Consider the following 15,396-nt stretch of genomic DNA (forward strand, 5'->3'; position numbering starts at 1 on the left):
GCCCTTCCTCACCCTCAGAGGACTTTGAGCCTATTGCAGTTACCAATTTATTTACCAATTTATTGCAGTTTAGAGACCACAAGTGCTTGTGAGTGTTTTTCTTTTGCCAGGTTGTAATTGGTGCATCACAATGAACACAGTAAAAAAGGGAAATTAACCGATTTACATTTGTTTGCAGAAGCCATTATCTTCTCTGTGTGAAGATTCTGAAGATCTTTCACCCTCCATCCCTGTTCTCTTGGTCAAGTTGAACCCTCTAAGGACTTGGAAGGCCGGTGGCCTGAAATCCCGTTCAGCTGCAGCTCAGCTCTTTGAACAGCCGAGGGGATCTCCCACAGGTTGGCCAAACCTCCATTTTCTCATCTTTAAAATAGGGTGAAATGTCCTCCACTGTGAAAAACTCTCAGGACTACTGTGGAGTCACCAGAAACTGGTTTACAGAATGGGAAAAGGCTTTAGAAAACACGGGGAAAGTGCTGCACCTGCAAAAGATTGTGCTAGCCGAGTCCTTGGCCCAGGCAGCTCCTGGGAGTGAAGGATGGGCTGAGGAAGGCGGGACACACATCCTTGGGTGGGCTCTGCCTGAAACAGGAAGCCTGGCCCCAGGGTCAGGACTGCTTTGGAAACCAGCTACAGGTGCTCTTCATCAGCAGCAGCGTAGATGAAAGTGGGGGTGCAACAGGGAAGGGTTGGGAGAACCCGGTGGAAGTGAGGAAGTAGGCCACGGAACGCAGGTGGTCCTGCAGTTTGGGGACTCATTGCCCCTGGGCACGGAGGGGTGGGGTAAGTGGTAAGAATGCAGCCTTTGGGTTGGGTGGACCTGGATTTGAAAACTCCTCTGCCACTCCTGTCTGGGAGACCATGGGACAGTTGTTTGACCTCTTTGAGCTACAGCTTTCTGGGCTGCTCAATAACAAATGGAAAGGAGGTAGCATGCACGAGAGTAAATGATTAAGTGCTGTTAATTGCTCCCGTCTCCCACCTCTGACCATCTTTTGTTGCATTCCAGGACAGTTTATATCCATTTTCCATCTGATAACCCACCCATTTCACAGATTTTTTCCTTCATTTGTTTAACAGAAAGCAAATAGTCCCTGTACTTGAAGAAGTGTGTGTCTGTGTAGGAGAGAGAGAGAGAAAGACAGGAAACTCTTACAGCATGTGGTCAATGCTGTAATTACGGTGACCATGTTCTCCAAACCACAAATCAGGTCACATGGTCAGACAGAGGCTATTTTCTGCCTCCACTGAAGTCCAACATGAAATCACACGTAGTTACACATTCATTGAATTACCTTTTACTTTTTTAGAGAAGCAAATGACATGAAATTTGGATTCTCCGTGACAAATCCCATCATCATCCCAGAAAATCACTAGAGCTGTGACTAAGTCCCAGAGAGCCCTGGCAGGAGCAGGAAGACTTCCTGAAGGAGGTGCTGCTTAAATGGGGTCTTGATGTCTGAATAGGAGGTCTCCAGGCAGAGAAAGATGGGGTGACCTTAGTGCCCTTGGGACAGGACCTACCCTTTCTGTTCTACAGAAAACCTTATTAGAAACTGGGGGTGGAGATAAAGTAGGCAACAGTGTTTATTTTTAGTTACTTTTCGCTTTCATGTTTCAAAGATCTCCTGGGAAATAGAATTGTTACAGGCCACTACAACACAGTTACAATGCTTCCTATCTTGTGATGCATTTACATGTTTGTCTCTGCAGTGGACTGTACATTCCTTGAGGACACGGGCCACATCTGTCTTGTTCATCTCTGTGTCCCTCTACTTCCCCTCCCCAACCAGGATGATGTGAGGAAAACTCTAGGAGAGGTACTAATCAATGTCAAATGAAAAAAATGTACAAACTGCTGTGAACGGGCACTCTGCAGGCAGACACTGTTCTTGTTTTGTGATGCCTCTATTGACTTTTATTTTGTTTAGTTAGCAAATATGTGCTGGTTGCTGGCCTGCACTGTGCCTAGCACTGTGTGGGGGTCCTGAGCTCAGTTGGGTCTGAGACGGACGTGGGCCTGTGCCCGCACAGCTTGCACTCTAGAGAGAGCCAGCCCACAGGTAACGACAAGGGTGGTGAAGAGGGACTGTGACATGTAGACCTGGAAGTGGTCTCGGTTAGGGGCACAGGGAGAGCCTCAGAAGGAAGTGAGATTTAACCTGATGCCCCCCAGACAAAAACTAACCATTTAGCTAACATTTTCAGTTCAGTTCAGTTCAGTAGCTCAGTCATGTCCAACTCTTTGCGACCCCATGAATCGCAGCACGCCAGGCTTCCCTGTCCATTACCAACCCCCAGAGTTTACCCAAACTCAAGTCCATTGAGTCGGTGATGCCATCCAACCATCATCCTCTGTCGTCCCCTTCTCCTCCTGCCCTAATCTTTCCCAGCATCAGGGTCTTTTCAAATGAGTCAGCTCTTTGCATCAGGTGGCCAAAATATTGGAGTTTCAACTTCAACATCAGTCCTTCCAATGAACACCCAGGACTGATTTCCTTTAGGATGGACTGGTTTAATAGAACTTATTATGTGACAGGGGCATCCCTGGTGCTTCAGTAATAAAGAATTTACCTGCCAATGCAGGAGACATAGGTTCGATCCCTGGGTCAGGAAGACCCCCTGGAGAAAGGAATGGCAACCCACTCCAATATTCTTGCCTGAGAAATCCCCTGGACAGAGGATCCTGGTGGGTTATAGTCCATGGGGTTGCAAAAGAAGTCGGACATGACTTAGGGACTAAACAATAATTTCATGTGACAAGCACCATTCTTGGGGCTTCTTTACATGTTTAACTCATTTAATGCTCACAATGGCCCTATGAAGTGCAGACTACCATTATCTCATTTTAGAGATGAACACAGAAAGTTTGAAAAACTGGCCCATGGTCACACAGCTTGTAGAGCCAGAATTCAAACCCAGTTAGTCTACACACTTAACAAGGAATTAGGTAAAGGGGAAGGCCAGGCATATCATTTAGGACAAGAGATAAGCCTAGACAACAAGTTGGGGAATTTATTGTGAGAGCAATGGGAAGCCATTGATGGCTTTAAGTAAAATGAACATGGTGAGGTTACATTAGAGGAGGCAAAGTGGGGGCGGGGGAGCTGTTAACATGGGCCAAGGCAGACAACATGGTGACTTGGACTAGTGTGGTAGTGATGAAGAGGACGGGATGGGATTGGGTTAGAGAAAAACAACCAGAGGCAGAACCAGCGGAACAGGCTCATGGATGGGATGCGGGGAGAAGGGGCTTGTGTCAGATTTCTGGACTGGATATGTGAAGTGGACATGTCCATGGAGGAGGGGGAGAAGCAGGTTTGAGCAGATGCAGGTTTGGGAGTTCAGCCTTTGATTTATGGCGTTGGATAAAGGGGACCTTGGGACAACCGAAGAGCATGTCGAGTGGTCAGTGAGGGGGATTGTTGGACTGAGGAGAGGGTGTGGGCAGTGGCGGTTATCAGAACAAAGAAGGTCCCCAAAGCTCCAGGAGATGTGGGTGGGTCCTGAGGGGATGGAGGAGCAGGGCATCTCGACAGTCCTCCTCAGAACCCCCCAGGGTATGGTCAGAAATGGGAATCCTCAGCTCCACCTAGACCCTAGACCCAGGGAGGCCAGTTCCCTGGGTGGGGTCTGAGCGTGGCCTTTTTGTAGGCTTTCTGGGTGACACTAAGCAGGAGGGCCTTGGGCCCAACTTGGTGAACAGTAACTCTGAGGACTTGAGAAGAGTTGGAAGAACTGTCAGGGATGGGGAGTTATCCTGGCTCACAGCCTCCCTGCCCCCAGCCCCCCAGCTCCATTGATGAGATGTGGCCCTCGCTCAGCTCGGGCAGGAGGATAGCTGTGTGACCTGACTGGCCTCCCGTAGCATGTCTCTTATCACCTCCGTCACCTGCTTACAGCCTTCTCACTCCAGCTGGCCCTCAGGATAACATCCCTTCCATTGGACCCCTCATAGCAGGTCACCCATAAACCGCTCCCAATCCACCTCTCCAGCTTTCTTGCTCATTCCTTCCTTCCTGTTTCCTCCCCCTTCCCCTTGCCCTTGTCCATGCAGCACTCAACTTTTCCTGAATGCTTTCCATGTGGCCTATAACAGGTTGTTCCTTATACTGGGAATGTCCGTCTCCTAAAACCAATTCCTTCCAGTTTCTCTGGATCCTGCTCAGAGGCTGCTTCCTCCTCAGAGTCCCTTGTTCTGCTCCCCTCTTACTGTGTGCCACAGCACTTGCCCTAGGTCTGAGGGGATGGAGGAGCAGGGTATCTTGACAGTGTCCCTCAGAACCTCCCAGGGTATGGGTTAGAAATGTGAGTTCTCAGTTCCACCCAGACCCTAGACCCAGGGAGGCCGATTCCCTGGGTAGGGCCTTTTTGCAGGCTTTCTGGGTGACAGTGAGCTGGAGGGCCTTGGGCCCTCAACTCAGGAAGCCTCTGGACACAGAGAAAGACATGCAGATCATCTCTAAACACACCCGGACACTTCTTGAGAGTGCAGATCTGTGTCCTTTCAACCCTGAATCTGTTACCAAGAACACAGGGCCTGACACAGGGAAGACGCCTGCAGGACCTCATGTGGATGAAAATGGTCTTCTAAAGCAGATTTGAGCGTAAGATTCTGGAGCTTGTTTACCTGCCCAAGACCCAAGCAGTATTCAGGGACTTTGACTGCAGGAACATGGATTATAAAAGAGAATTTGCTGGTGGATGCTGACTTCCCTGGCTAAACTGATGGCATGGCTGGAGTATGCCCTAGGAAGTCACAAGCCTGTCTTTGAATAAGGCCTGCAGTTTGGGCCTGTGGTCACCAACCCTAGGCTAAGTCCTACTGACTGTGATCCATCTAAAGCTGTCACATGGACATGACTGGTCTTGAGCCTGGTCCCATCCCCTAGCAGCATACCTTGCTTAGGCCTTTGAGTCTTTCCCTCTCTGAGACATGAGTGGGCTGGCTGAAATCCCTCCTCCCTCTCAGCCCCCCTCCCCCCAACACCAGCACAGGGAGGTTACTCTTTAGGGAAACTGGGGTGAGTCTGTCTTACTCTTAAGTGTCCAGCTTGACTTTTCTACTTCTCCTGGCTTTGCTTTGGTTGCTCTTTTTCTTTTTCACTTGTATTTTTTGTTTTATTGCAAGATATTCACTTTATAGTTTTGTGCTGGTTTCTGCCACACATCAACATGAATCAGCCACAGTTATACATTTGCCCCCTCCCTCCTGAACCTCCTTCCCATCTTCTACCCCATCCCACCTCTCTAGGTTGTCACAGAGCACTGGGTTGAGCTCCTTGTGCCACAGAGCAAATTCTGTCTATCTGTTTTACATATGGTAATGTATATGTTTCCATGCTTCTCTCTCAATTCTTCCCACCCTGTCCCTCCCACACCATGTCCACAAGTCTGTTTTCTGTATTTGTGTTTCCATTGCTGCCCTGCAAATAGGTTCATCAGTACCGTCTTTCTAGATTTCATACACGTGTTAATATACAGTATTTGTCTTTCTCTTTCTGACTTACTTCACTCTGTAAAATAGACTCTAGGTTCATCCACCTCATTAGTACTGACTCAAATGCATTCTTTTTTAAAGCTGAGTAACATTCCATTGTGTGTATGTACCACAGCTTCTGTATCCATTCATCTGTCAGTGGACATCTAGGCTGCTTCCATGTCCTCAGTTCAGTTCAGCTCAGTCGCTCAGTCGTGTCCGACTCTTTGCGACCCCATGAATTGCAGCACGCCAGGCCTCCCTGTCCATCACCAACTCCCAGAGTTTACTCAAACTCATGTCCATCCAGTCGGTGATGCCATCCAGCCATCTCATCCTCTGTCATCCCCTTCTCTTCCTGCCCCCAATCCCTCCCAGCATCAGGGTCTTTTCCAATGTCCTAGCTACTGTAAAAAGTGTTGCAACGAATAATGGGGTGCATGTGTCTTTTTCAGGTATGGTTTTCTCAGGGTATATGCCCAGTAGTAGAATGGCTGGATCATGTGATAGTTCCACATTTTTTTTTCTTAAGCTTTGCTCCTACAGTGAGGTAATCTTGAGCCTCTGAAGGCCCTTAGGAAACCACGGATCTATTGCTTTCCAAATTTGCTCTAGTCTCACTCCAGGCCCATGAGTCAGACCTGTAGGATAGGGTAGGGGCCTGGTGATCTACATCATTAAACAAGCCCCTTATGGCTCCTAATCAACCAATCAACTGATGACCCAGCCCTTCATCTTACAGACAGGCTCATGGATGGCAAAAAGCCCCACCTGGAACAAACACGTCTGTGTGCACGCTCCGGCTCTCAGCCACTTAAGAGACTCCCAGAAATCATTTTGTCTTTCTGGGCCTCATGGTTCTCATCTGTTTAATGAGGATGACCACTGTAATCCTGCCTAATTTGCAGGGTCCTTGAGATCCTTGAAATAACACTGGAGGTGGGAAACTGAGGCTCAGTGGGAGAAGAGATTTGCACAATGTCATCATCCATCTCTTCATCTGCCTGTTACGTGCCAGGCTCTGGGAATTCAGCTGGGAACAACTTGTTGGGGGAAGATGCCATTCTAGTAAACAATGAAACCAGTAAATGAACAAGATAATCACGATAAAGGGAATAAAGGCGTTTTCGAGAGTAAGGGCAAAAGGGTAGAGGGTGCAGGGAAGAACTGCGCAGGCAGGAGGAGTCACTCTAGCAGAGCGGAGCCATCAGAGGAGGCCCTGGAGGGCTGTCACCAGCCTAGTGGCGGCAGGGCCACGAGGCGCCCTCGGCCCGCCGGGCCGCTCCCAGGGCCCTTGGAAGCACGGCAGGCGCGGGTCTTTGTCTCCCTCGCTCTCTGCAGCCTCTCCGACCCCCCAGTGCTGTTCCCTCCTTGACCCCGAATAACTTGTTGGCTTCACTCGGGCTTTATTTCGTCGAGGCCACCGCCTCCGGGACTCCCGGCAGCCGCCTCGGGCCCTCGTGGGTCCCGCATCTGACACCCCCTCCCGCCCCCGCCCCCTACCCGCTCCGAGACTGGGGTCAAAGGCAGCCCGCGTCACGTGGTCGCCGAGCAGCACCGAATCGGCCGGCAGAGCCGAGGGAGAATCCGGGTGGAAGCCGAGAAATCCAGCCCCGATAGCAGCGCCCAGTCCCGCCCCGGCCCCCGCCCCGGGGTGCTCGCCGCACGCCCGCCGGCCGTTCGGGCCTCCGGCGCCGATCTCTGGCCAGCACCCACTCTCCATCACGGGATCGAAACCCGCCTCCGCCGCCGAGATTCGGGGAGGTAGGCGCCGGGGCCAGAGGGTGTAAGGGGAGGCAGGCGGGGCGGGGGGGTCCCTTAGCGTGCGGGTTCACCTCTCGGTGCTCCGCGGGCCCGCGCGGGGGCGAGGTGGCGCGCCCCAACTTCCAGTCTCCAGGGAGACCCCCCCACCTCCCACCGCGGGATGAGGGGGGAGGCTGAGCGGTGCTCCAGCGCAGTGCCGGGGGCCGGGACTGGGGGCTGGGCACCGCGGGAGGGCCTGGGGGTGGAGAGCCTGCGGAAGGCGGGGCGGCGGCGGCGGCGTGGAGCGGGGGTGGGAGCGGCGGGAGGCGGCCGCGAAGGGGTTAACCCCGGCCCGGGCCAGTGCCCCGCGGCGCGCGCTCGGCCCGGGGGACCCAGGCGTCCGGCGGCTCGCCGGGAGCGCCCCCTCCCCCGGGTGGCGCCCTAGCTGAGGCAGGTAAGAGGCTGGGAGGGCCGCGGCTGGCCAGTCCCCTGTCGCCGAGCCGGCGGGGCCCGAGTCGAGCCGGGCGTGCAGGCCGCGCGGGGCCCGAGTGGCTGCCGGCTCAAGTTTGGTGCGGGCGGGCGCCGGCCGGGCTCGCAGCGTCCGCGGGGCCCCGCGCGCGGGGGTGGGAGGACAAAGGGGTGGGGGACCGCGCGGGGGCCGGGGGCAGGCCGGGGTGCGGGCGAGGGCAGCGCGGCAGCTGTAGGTCATGGATAATGTCACTCACGAGGAATGCCCCCTCCCCCTCCCCACTCCCGAACAGGGGAAACTTTTGTCTGGCGAGGGAGGGGGTTAGAGGCCGGGTCCCCGCTTCGGGAAGGGTAAGGCAGCCGGACCGGTTTTCCCTGGGTTGTGATCCGCCTGGTCTCTTAACTCCCCTCCTCCCTCAGGTTCTCGGGAGCAAGGACACCCCCGCTTTGAACGCTGCCCTTTAACAACCTGGGACGAGGTAAGAAGGGGGCGTACGTGGACGCAAGGGCTTTGGGACAAACTGGGAAATTGGGAACTGGCCTCCTGGCTCTTTCCCAGACTCAGGCCCGGTGGGTCAGCGAGGAGCCATGTCAAGCCCAGGGGATACAGAGCCCCACCATCACACCCCGGTGCTGTACCCACCCGCCCAGAGCATTTGGAATGGCCTGGGCATTATTTTCCATGGTTTGAGGTTCAGATTGACCTGGGGGCCTGTCACTTCCCAGCTCTGTAACCTTGGGCTGGTTCCTTATCTTCCCCTAGCCTCAATTTTCTTACCTGTAAAATGGGCAAAGTGTAAGAATGGGCAAGAATAAGAATGAAATGAGAACCTATGGTACCTTAGTAAACAGGAGCATGCTTATATTCAACAAGTATTTGTCCTATGTGTACTATACGCCAGGGCCTGGGCTAATTGCCTTCTGTACTTCATCTCATTTAATTCTACCATGTGACTATCAGCAACATTTTACAGAGGTGCAAACTGAGGCACAGAAATCGGGGAGGTTACACAGGTGAGAAGCGGTGGAGCTTGGATTTGACTCCCCTCCCCCAGCCTGAGTCTCAACTGCAGGGCTCTATAAGATCCTACTGTGACCCATCTCATTTTCCTTTGAAATTATCAGGACATCCTTGGCCTTTCCCTTACCGCCAGGTGTTGCTCCTTCTGCCCAGTCTCGTGTGGGTTGAGATCTTGTGCCTTGGTTCTTATTATTGTGGGCAGCTGGAGCCTGGGCCTGGCGCTGGATAGTGGTCCAAGTTCTGCTGCTGGCTGGGGGGACCATGGCAGCAACTCGCTCGTCGAGCGGGTGGTGCTCTGCCTGGCTCTGGCTGGGGACAGCTGGCGGCTGTCTCTTCCCAGCACCCAGGGAACTGAAGAACTTTCCAACTCCATTCGGACCGGGTCACTTTCACATCAGCAGGGTGCAGAGATAGGGCCAGGAGCGGAGCCCTTGGGATGATGAGAGATCTATGGCCAAGGGACTTATATTCCAGGTGTCCTTCAGTGTGACTCATTGGCAGGGTCCTCATTGCAAAAGTAATGGGCTGCTTTGGTGCCCCAACCCCAAGCGTCCTTGAGGATAGTCGTGAAGGGTGGACTTTGAGCCTGTGTCTCAATTGCAGAATCCTCATGGAAAATGCATGGGTTTCTGAGCCTAGGGGACACTGTAGGCCCTCAGTAAATAGCCCAGAAATGAATGTGGGGTGGCCTAGACGTTCACTCACAAAAGTGCTCTGTACTAGCCCAGTCTTCTGGTGGCGGTACCAGTCCATGACTATGGATCAGGCTCTGAGTAGGGACCTTGAGTAATTTATTTAAAAATAGAAAACAAATTGCTGGTTACTAAATGACATATTAAAACAATAGAGTGGGCGTAGATAATAAAGTTTTGGGGAGAGGAAAGTTTGTGCATTACTGTTTGAACTGCTCCAAGGGCTGTTTCAGCACTGAGTCTGGGATTTGCAGTGTCCATAGGGTTTTCCTGGACCCTGAGAGTAGGGGGTTCTCTTGGACTGACAGTTCATTGCCAGTTTGTAGGAACAAGAGGGGAAATTCGACTACTTAGCTAAGTAGTCAGAAATGTGGGGGATTGAAGAGAGTCCTAAGGGATGGTAATGACCCTTGGCATGTGGTCAGACTCTCCTTGTCGTCATGATCAGAGCAAGAATCAACAGGTGAAGGGAAGAGAAGCAGCAAGAATGAAAAGATGGATAGTGAATCTCCGGTCACAGGGGTATGCAAAGACAGTTTTACAATCACAAATTGAGGATGTGGTTAAAGGTATGAAATCATAAGCTGGGGATTGACCTAGGGGCCAACTGAGAAACCCTGCATGTGAGACACTTAGGAATGGACTCTGGTTTTCACAGTTTAGAGCGTTCTCTGCCCTGGGCTTTGGACCTGCGTGACCCGTCTTCCAAACTTTGAGGTCAAAAACAGGCCTGTAAGTCCCTGGAGACTGGGCAGACTTCTGCTTGTTTGGAATTTGGTTTAGGATATAGCTTGAAATATCTGGACTGTTTGGAGAACTTGGACATTCTTTATTTGAAATGGAACGTTCGGGTAATTTGTTAAATATGTATGGAAAATGTCTGTGGACGTGGGTGACTGGGAAATGAAATGGGGTGAGGTGCTGCTGCTTTCTGACTGGAGAGTCTGCTAATCTGATGGGGGAGGGAAGGCAAGGATCAAGTGATGGCGAAGAGGCAGGATGTGATCAGTGATAGATGGGCTTTGGAAGGTCAGTGGAGGGGAAAAGCTCTTCTGGTTATTAATGTCGACAGGGCTTCCTGGGGGAGGAAGTGCTTGTGAGGGTGCAGGCAGTGGGAAGGGGGGCAGTGGGAGGCAAGATCAGGTCATGGGGAGCTTGCAGTATCCTGCTCAGGAGTTTGGATTTTATTCTGTGGCTGGTGGAGAGGACAGAGGTTTGTAAGCAGCTCATTGAGTTGGTGCCTGTTACTGTGTCTTGTGCCAGGCTCCTTACAGACGCTCCATTGAAATCTCACAATACCCCTGCAAAGTAGCTGCTTGCTGCTCACCCCCAACCCCACCCCATCTTCAGATGAGGAAATGGAGGCTCAGAGGGGTTGAGTCACTTACAGACCTGTGTTTGAGCCCAGGCTTAAACTGTTTCTGCCCTCTTGTGCTGCTTCTCTTGGGGGTCATTTGGCTGGAGATGGTGGCAAGACTGGCAGGGTTGAGACCAGCTCAGAGATGATGCTAATTGTGGTCCAGCAGAAAGTTGACCGAAGTCTGACTCAGGCCACAGGACGGACTGAGAGGGAAGGAGGGGGGAGGCTACAGGACTTTGTAGGTGCCTTGAGGATGGGGTCATCACAGGTGGCCTCAGGTTTGGGGAAGGACCCATAAGTGGCCGTGTCACTGCTTTCGGTTCCCTACAGGGCTGTCTCTGGGCAGAGGGCATAATCTTGTCCTGTGTGGCTCTCAAGGGCAGAGACAGCCCCAAGGGTGACAGTGAAGCTAACGGGCATAAACTGCCTGGGGAGGCAGCAAGGTCCCATTGCTGACAGCACGCAGAGGACCTGGAGAGGGTGCAGAAAGCATGTGCCAGCACGGTTAGGCCTGGGTGACTTCTTTCAGTTCCCTTTGCACCCGAGAATCTCAGCGTTTAGGGTGTGCTTGACCCATTTCCACTTCATTTTTCTCATCGCTTTTCAGAACTGCCCCTTCCTGTGCGTTTCCAGAAGTTCCTCTGCGGCGCTCTGCCTGGGAGAGCCCATGCCCCACGGAAACCCTCAGCCCAGCTGCCCTTTCAGAGGCACCTCAGGATTTCTAGATCAGCCACCAAAGCCTGAATTGCCAGGGCCTGTGGTTTCACATAGGCCTGGAACCTTCTGCCTTCCTTTCTCAGCCTGTGAAATGGGTTCAGTCTGTCTTTCCTCAAACATGAGGAAATAAGGCTGAATCATGAATCAGGCTGACTCAGTCAGGGGTTGGTTTGAAAGTGAGGAGTGGATGGGGTGGGATGTGTGTGTGGGGGGCCAGGGGTATCTGCCTCCTTCCCCTCATTAGAGGTTAGAGTCTTCCAATCTCAGGGCTTACCAGCCAGGGTACTTTCTTCTGCCTGTGGGGCTGTCACAAAGCTCTGTCAGCTTCAGCTTGGAGGTTGAGAGCTTGGAAGAAGGTGGATGGGGGTGTCTTGGACTGTGTGGTGTTGGGGCTAAAGTCAGTCTGTCACCAAAGGAATTACAGAGGTCCTCAATGGCTCAGTGGTAAAGAATCTGTTTGTAATGCAGGAGATGCAGAGATTTGGGTTCGGTCCCTGGGTCGGGAAGATCCCCTGGAGGAGGGCATGGCAATTCACTCCAGTATTCTTGCCTGGAGAATCCCATGGACAGAGGAGCCTGGTGGGCTGCAGTCCATGGGGTCACAAAAGAGGCTGACATGACTAAGCGTATACACACACACAGCCTAACGCTCTTATCTCGATGAAGAAAAGTTTGTGTCCAGTTGCCTCCTGGACCTTTTTATTCCTGCTTGTTTTATCTGTTCATACAGATTGGATTAGTCTAATTTTAAATGTGCACTGCAAATGAACACTTACTTGAGGGCCAGGCATGGAGGTGGGTGGCTTGCTATGTGACCACAGTGCCCTATCTTCCAGTCCCCCTTGACCCTCACAAAGAAACTGTCCCCTTTTCTCCCTGTGTGTGCCCAGTCCCTTCCTCTCTCCACATCTCTGCTCACAGAGAGGATGCTGCACCCCAGTCCCTTCCGCCCACCCACCCCAGAGTCCCTCCGCAGCCAGTACCCAGCTCCAGCATGACCTCTTTCTAAATCCGCAGAGCTAGTACTGCCTGCCCCCTGCTTTCCATGCACAGTCTGTTACTGGGCCTCTACGGGGACCTTCGTACACCTGGTTTTGAATTCTGGCTCCTTAAGGACATGTCTCATCTCCAGGCTCCATGCTCTGGAGGCAGTGGCTGCAGGCAGCCTGTTTCTGCCCCACTGGATTTGGGTGGCTTTGCATAGTGGAGTCAGAAGTCCCAGGTTCACGTCCCAACTCTGTCATCGTTAGCTGTGGGATCTAGATCACATTACCTAAATCTCTCTGGGCATGGTTTTCCTCAACTGCAGAATGAGGATAGTAGTAGTCCTGTTTTGCAGGGAGATGGAGCAGATCTGTGCCTGACCCAGTGTCAGAGCCCAGTAAGTGGGAGCTGTTCAGAGATTACAATGGTTATCACAATTGTTGTTTAGGAGGTGATCTCTGTCTCTCGAGATGAAGGGAAGACTCTGGGATTTCTAAGCTTTCTGTCTAATGACTTGAAGCTTGTGTGGTTGAGGAAACTGACTAGAGAGAGAGGCATGGCAGCTGCCCGTCTCATCCTGGAAGCCTGGCAGGGTCTCATTCTCTTGGTTACATCTGATTTTCCTTTTTTTAACTAATTTGATTTGTTTTTGACTGTCCTGGGTCTTCAGTGCTGCACAGGCTTTCCTCCAGTTACGGAGAGTGGGGGCTACTCTCTGGCTGTCGTGTGTAGACTTCTCATTGCGATGGCTTCTCTCGTCGTGGCGCACAGGCACAGGGCCTCCGTGGTTGCATCTTGGGGACTCCGTGATTGCAGTTCCCGGGCTCAGTAGTTGTGGAGCATGGGCTTTAGTTGCTCTGTGACATATGGGATCTTCTCAGGGGATCGAACCTGTGTCTCCTGCATTGGCAGGTGGGTTCTTTATCACTGAGCCACCAGGGAAACCTGTTCTCTTCTTCCATGGTTAAGATGCTCACGTTTTGTAGTCCCAGCCTCCTCCTTGGTGGCCCTGTTGAGTGGTATCTAAAACTTGTGCCAGATAGATTGGCCTAGCTGGCAGGCCTCACGACTGCCCTCAAGACCAGGGGCCCATACCCTAGACTGTGGGCGACTGTGGAGGCTGCAGCCTCTGTAGCCCTCCTGCCCAGCCTCCCTGTGCCCCAGGCAGGGGGAGAGGATGGTGGCAGGGAGAGTTGACCTGGGCTGGATCTCAGGGTGGGCTGACAGGGACACGCATTGAGAAGAGGCTGGGAACCAGGCTCTGGAACAGGATAAGCTGGGTTCACATCTCTGCTGGGTCAGTTCCTGCTTGGTGGGACCCTGGGCGAGCTGTTGTAGGTTCTCATCTGTACAAAGGGGATAACTGTCCTCATCTCACGGCATTTAGAAAGAAAACACAAGGACGATGCTTAACTGCAAGCCCAGTCCGTGATAGTTATGGTTATTGTTTTAGCTGATGATGTAGTTAATGACTAAGGACCCCATTTTCATTCTCCCAGCAACAGAAGGCGGTGGGCACTGTTACCACCCTCCTTTAGCAGATATGGTGACTAAGGCCCAGAGAGGTGGATGGCTTGGCCTGGAGAGGTTCAGACTTGGCAGGTCTGTCATTGGTGTCTGGTGGTTTCTGAGGGAACTGCTTCGGTCAGACGAAGCTGACTTGTATGAGGTGCTGAAAATACAGAAGCAGTCTGAGCTGGCCAAGATGGAAGGGGATGTGTCTGGATGGGTGTCTGGAGGTATGGAGCAGAATCCTGCCGCTCCTCGCTGAGAAGTGGTGGAGACCTGAGAGCTCTGGTTCCGTGAGGTGTAGCATGGATTCTCCTCACCTGCGGGCCGGCCAAGGATGGGCCTGTCAGGGCAGGTCTAGGGTGGCGGTCGGTGGAGATTTGCTGTGGTTATTACGCAGCCACCTCTGGTTTATGCTGCCTGCCCAGGCAGAGGCCAGGTGAGGAGAAATTAAAGTCGTCCTCATAGGGCCTTCTCTCTGGTTGCACCGTCTGCCCAGGTCCCCTTCCTCCTGCCCCTAGGCGGGGCAGCTCCTGTGTGTGTTTACAGGACTGTTAGCATCACCTGTTCACAGCTCTCCCTTATTCACCTGCATGTTAAGTCAGTGGTTCTCAAAGTTGGTTTCTGGACCACTGGCATCAACATTACCTGGGAACTTATTAGAAATGCAAATTATCCAGCCCCACCCCAGACTTACTGAATCTGAAACTGATGAGTTAGGGAGGGCGGGGAATCCAACAATGTAAGTTTCTCAGGTGATTCCGATGCATGCTCAACTTCCCAAAGTACTTGGTTGGGTAATAAAAAAAACTGATGCTTCTCTGGGCTCTGAACATATTCAGACACCAGCAAATGCGGGGGATCCAGAGGAAAGCCCAGTTTCTCTCTAGCCTGACTTCAGAGACTCTCCATCTTGTAACAGCTTCCTCTGCCTGGAAACAGTCTTGTGCCACAGTGATGGGGTTCAAGAGAACCCCAACGTGCTTACAGGAGACAGTGCTCGGGCCACTTGGGAGGTTGGGGGACTTGCAGGTGGCAGACTCTGTGGGTGGCAAGGATGGGTGCCAGGAACAAGCTGGCTGTATTCTAGCAGTGGGGGCAGAGAGAGGTTCCTGCTGCAGAGAAGGGTGTGTGCTGGGGTCAGGGGCACATGCATGCACGTGTGGTCACAGTGACCAGATGTGGTCCAAGAGGGCCACGGGGCCTTAGCTGATACCAGTCCAATGGTTTTAAAGCATCTCAGTCATTTTAATGATGGTGATCGTATAATTGCCACTCACATTTGTGGAGAGCTTGTCAATGCTTGCTAGGCATATCCATGTAACCTTCTCTGGAGTAATCCCCAGAGTAATCTTATAAGGTTGGCATCATTATTGGCCCCATTTTACAAATGAAGATACTGAGGGCACACAGCCATAGTTGG

General features: G+C 52.5%; 1 protein-coding gene across 2 annotated transcripts in view; it reads left to right on the forward strand.

Moving 5' to 3' along the window:
* The first annotated feature begins 178 nt into the window (after positions 1 to 178).
* The window catches only part of NDST1 (N-deacetylase and N-sulfotransferase 1), a 95,116-nt gene continuing 79,898 nt past the window's right edge, over positions 179 to 15,396 (forward strand). Inside the window, exons 1-3 of one of the 2 annotated variants that reach the window (XM_020885135.2) lie at positions 179 to 338; positions 1,311 to 7,243; positions 8,111 to 8,169. The gene's annotated coding sequence lies outside the window, so the exon portion shown is untranslated. Of the gene's footprint in view, positions 339 to 1,310; positions 7,244 to 7,543; positions 7,677 to 8,110; positions 8,170 to 15,396 lie in introns of those variants that run through there. The other variant, XM_070465645.1, reaches the window with a different exon arrangement.

The sequence above is a fragment of the Odocoileus virginianus genome, chromosome 3 (assembly GCF_023699985.2).
Source record: "Odocoileus virginianus isolate 20LAN1187 ecotype Illinois chromosome 3, Ovbor_1.2, whole genome shotgun sequence".
Taxonomy (NCBI): Eukaryota; Metazoa; Chordata; class Mammalia; order Artiodactyla; family Cervidae; genus Odocoileus; species Odocoileus virginianus.